The 4,780-nt window shown below is 40.6% G+C and overlaps 1 long non-coding RNA gene across 1 annotated transcript; it reads left to right on the plus strand.

Moving 5' to 3' along the window:
• Positions 1 to 262: 262 nt before the first annotated feature.
• On the plus strand, positions 263 to 3,890 carry LOC122409740 (uncharacterized). The gene is made up of 3 exons (XR_006260750.1): positions 263 to 1,621; positions 1,684 to 1,886; positions 2,676 to 3,890. It is a non-coding gene; the product is annotated as an uncharacterized lncRNA (long non-coding RNA).
• Positions 3,891 to 4,780: the final 890 nt, after the last annotated feature.

Consider the following 4,780-nt stretch of genomic DNA (forward strand, 5'->3'; position numbering starts at 1 on the left):
GTTACGGGGTAGTGTTTGATGCATTTTGTACTTTAAATGAACAAAAATGTGCTTTACCATCGATCGGCACGATATCGACGTGTTCGATGAAATTCTAGTCGCGAGCAATGACAATTTTTTTTTCGCTGCAAGTTTGCTCGTCACATATTTCGAATCTGCTGTCCTTTCGGTATACAGTTTTCCTCAATGATTGTTCTTCAAATTGCGAAGTTACCTTACAAGAATCTCTTCGTTATCGAATTACGATAAGAGCAGTCTAAAATCGAACGTAGTTATCACACGTGAAGGAATTCAATGCTGAAGGAAAAACGGTGATGATTTTCGACTTCATAGTAGACTGTGAGAATCTGAAACAAAAGGTTAATGGTTAACGACTGCGATACGATGCGCTCTCGTGACGAGTCACGGAACTACGGAAAGGATGAGAACTAGAAAAGAAATGTAAGCACATCGCGAGTGAAAGAAAACTGAGTGTTCTGTTTGTGATTCGAAGGGGGGAGTTGTTGGCTCGACTGGGCAACCAAGTGTTCCGAACAATGCATCCTCAAAACCATAATTAACCTGATGAATGCAGTGAGGTGAACGAATACAACAAATTCTGGTACAAAAGCAAATGAAAATGTTGTTCATGTTGAAGAAGAATATCAACATTGTGCGACTCATGAAACACCGTAATTTTTCCATACAAAATCTTTCTGCTGCGAGTGCTCTACATTTTAAAATCAAACGAACAACTTTGTGTCTCCGCTGGCTCCTTCGTTGGAAGAGTCCATAAAGATCGAGAAAAACGTCGTTAAAACCAGAAAATTCACTTACCATATTAAACCATATGAAAAAACCTTTTGATTAGCACAATTGTTGATACGGTAAAATAATGAAAAAAAGAGGTTATGAATAATTTACAAAATCTGGATCACTTCGATTACTGAGAGGATTGAAAGTTGAAAGTGACAGTCAAGAAAATAGAAACAAAGGTCAACCTCTCGGATGAGTGTAAATTTTGACAGTGCATGTACAAGCTTTCACGAAATCAAAATGAAACAAAAATTGCAGGAGGAAATTTTGTTACATTCCTACAAATATTGTGCACTTTACATCTGAAATTTCTAAAATTTCGAATTTTTTCTACATCACAGAACATTCTTTCTCAATTTTATGAAAATTTGAACTTGGAACAATGAACATTTAGGTTATCTTCAGTTTCCACTGCCATAACCCTAATTTTGACCTTCCAATTCTTGTCACGTTTATGAATTTTATAACTCTAACGATAAGCCCTGAGCCTGAAGCTCGCAAAGTACATACGAAGAGCACTAAAACTGAAAAATTATCGCGTTCTCGAAGAAATGAAGAAAACATTAAAACTTTCGAGATTATTACCAAGTAGGATGAAAACTTTGATGGAAGCAGACGAAATCTCTGTTACGCAACGGACTTTTTCTCGTGCGTCTATAATTTTCTCAGTGCACCCGAATCGATCCGATCAGAATCCAAACATTCTAAGCGAGCTTGAAAAAGTATAATAGAATAGAATAATTTGTTTGCATTCGGGAACGTGTCCATTTTTGAGTGTTGCTCATAACTGTCACTGACATGCGAAAATCATCGGAAGAAACAATCGGTAAGTACACATCGCAGCGAAAAATTTCAGATGCTCATTATTAAATTCATTTCGTCTTGCAGGAAACAATTGAAAAGACGGTCGATTGGTTGACCCCACCGCTCGTCAAACCAAAAGAGGAAAAGACGCGTGTGATTCCTGAGAGACTCTGAGACAAAGCGGAAGTCACGAACGCTCGTGCTGCGTAGGAAAACGCAAATTGGTGCTCGCACACAAATGTATTCGTATGAACGTACACTCGAGGCATACACAGCGCGGAAAAGAGGTAGAGAGTGAGAAGGGAGAGAGGGCGAGCGAGGAAGAGCGAACTGTCAGAATGTCGTTTATTTTCTTGCTATATCGTGGCCACCCGTGCCCCTTTCACGCCTCTATTTATCCACGTAGCGGTATGATATTACACCCTGAGGCACACTCGGGGGCCAACTCGCCGTTCACGCTACCGCGCACACGTAACCGTCAATTTTGCCTCTCCCTCGGTCTCTCTTCTCTCTTTCTTTCCTCGATTCTACCCCCTCCGTCTGCCACTTTCCAAACGGCCCTCTTGTGCTCTACTCGACCGATCGCTTAGCCACGCCCAATAATAGCCCCCAACACTCCGTCAAACGACTAGTTCATTGGCCCACAGTGACTTTGCTTTACCACACAAGCCGCCCACCTCCGTTTCTCTTTCTCTCTTCTCTCTCCTCTCTCTCGCTCTCTTCTCCCCCCTTTTCTCCTTCCCTCCGTTCTCTCTGTCAATCTTTTTGCCTCCTTTCCCGATTTGTTTCTCTCTCTCTCTCTCTCTCCGTATTTTTCTTTGTTCTCGTTCCAGGAAAACAAAAAAATTAGCAATTTTCCCCAAGTGTCATATACGCCCGGATTCAAATGAGTCGTCAAAGATTTTCAAACGGACGTACGCACAATTCAATTTCCGATCGCTTCCCTCTTTCCATTAGTCGCACGGAGCTTCATATTGATCAAAGACGACTGTGCGAGCGCACGTAGAAAAGCTTTTCAAGACTGTCGAATCTCTGCGCGGATCTCACTCATTTGGACAATTTCATTTAATTCGCAGAGTATTCAGCTCCCTGCGACGATTCCACGTGGCCTGAGCCGAGCCTCATTCAGCTCCACGAAGGCTTTCGAAATCCACGGATTTCCGAATTTCAAACTTCAAAGTTCCTGGATCAACGGTGCTTCCAAAGTTTGACGAATACCGCCAAAAAGCCTGGCGATTTTTACTACATCCACGCTCTTCGCTCGCTCGAATGCTCCTTGCCCATTCGAGCCCCGAGTTTATCCGACACTTCGAGTTCCATTGATTGAAACTAACCGATTGTTATTCTGCGCCACAACGAATTGAAAAACGTCACGCTCACGGGACCAAGAACTGGAGAAACAATGATAAAAAAGCAAATTTCAAAAGACGAAACTTACTTTAGAATAATAATTTTATTATTTTAGAAATACAATCGATAGAGAAGCAACATTTTTGTACAAGTAGTAATACTAATGAGTTTTATTTGCACGACCTTTGTGGCCTTTTACTAAATTTACGTCGGTTACATGCATCCTTAATGATACAATAATTACAGTACTTTTCTTCTCTTTTTTATTACATTCTTTTTCTACATATTAATTCTATTTCTCTAAAAAACTGACACAGTTGCGCATTCATTTATCCTCTCAGCGTCTTTATCAACTCTTCCCTGGTACCCCTCCCATCTTTAGCCTCTTTTGTCCATGCCTTCCATATATTCATTCGTTTCCTCTGTTATTGACTGTCTTCCTTTTTCGCAAATGATCAGATCTTCCAGTATTTAATTTTCATGCCTGCACGTCCTTTCTTTCCACCTTTGCCAATATTTCCACCCTTATCTTTGCCCACATTTCTTTATCTTTCTTTATCTTTATACTTGCGAGGTTTTTTTTTTCATTTTCAATTATTTCTTTATACACACTGCTGTATACGTCGAATTTGATTTATACAATTTTATTATTGAAAAAACGTTTGAAGACTGCCGCTGCTGTCGATGTCACGCTGTCAGTTTTGTTTACAAATTTTATAGCTTATGAAGCGAGTTTACTGTCCAAACTAGTATTGCAGTGGATAAAAATGGTCGTTTTGTAAAAACTGACAAAACATGATCAAAAGGTCGAACTGCGAGGTCACGTGTGAACATATATTGAACGCAGCGTTGCCAAACGTTCAAATTTTTCCAAATCTAAAAAAAAGTCATTGGAACAAGGAAATGTGGCAATGAAATGTATGATCATCACTAAACATCATTAAACGACGAACAAAATACTTTTAGATCAAACTGCAGATTCATTAATTTTTGCCCACAAAAAATATCATCGCCTAATCTCGGATAGTGAATATTCTCCCACCTTAATACGAGCAGCATTGCAAACGTGACGGTGAATACAACCACAACGATGATGCCGGTGCGATGAAATACAGTCGCTAATATATTGAGTGCCATCAGGGAGTTCGGTGTCAAATATCTTTTATAAACCTCTTAATGCCGCGCGCATCATTGAATAATAGAAATAATTCCCTCGGCGCGAGGTCCGCACTGGGCGAACGTACGAGCGGGGAGTTATCGGAGCATCTGTTCGTGGCGAGCAGGTGCGCAGCTCAAATCGCTTTTCGAGACCCCAAGTGGATTAAAGAATTGTCAAACGTTTTTGTAGGGTCACGTGCGACGTGTCAAAATAAATCGTAACACAGGATTAGCGATATCGCGAAGAACCTTTTTACCCTCGTATCAATTTGTATTTAGTACGACGGGGCTGAATCAATAAGAAATAAACTTCTGAAAACGCCCGTAAATATTGTTCCATCGAAAGGCACAAACAGCTCCTCGAATATGGCGTGACGAAATCTTTAGATTTCGGTCACCTGAAGTTTTTCACTTCAAGCTGTCAACCTGACTCTAGGGCCAAGTCGACTCCTTTCTCGTGGGCTTTGGAAACGAATTAAAGAATGCGAAAAAATTCAGTCACTTGTGGGTACCCGAAACTTTGGGGACTCTTCATTCAAACGATGTCATCACTCCTTGGACAATCAACTTATGGGGACTGCTCTAAATTTCTTAGACTGTCGTCGATGTTGCACTGACTTTGATGAGGAGTTGGTGACTTTTATGTCCATCGAGGAAAGATTTTCTTGTTCTG

The sequence above is a fragment of the Venturia canescens genome, chromosome 4, assembly GCF_019457755.1.
Source record: "Venturia canescens isolate UGA chromosome 4, ASM1945775v1, whole genome shotgun sequence".
In the NCBI taxonomy this organism is placed as follows: domain Eukaryota; kingdom Metazoa; phylum Arthropoda; class Insecta; order Hymenoptera; family Ichneumonidae; genus Venturia; species Venturia canescens.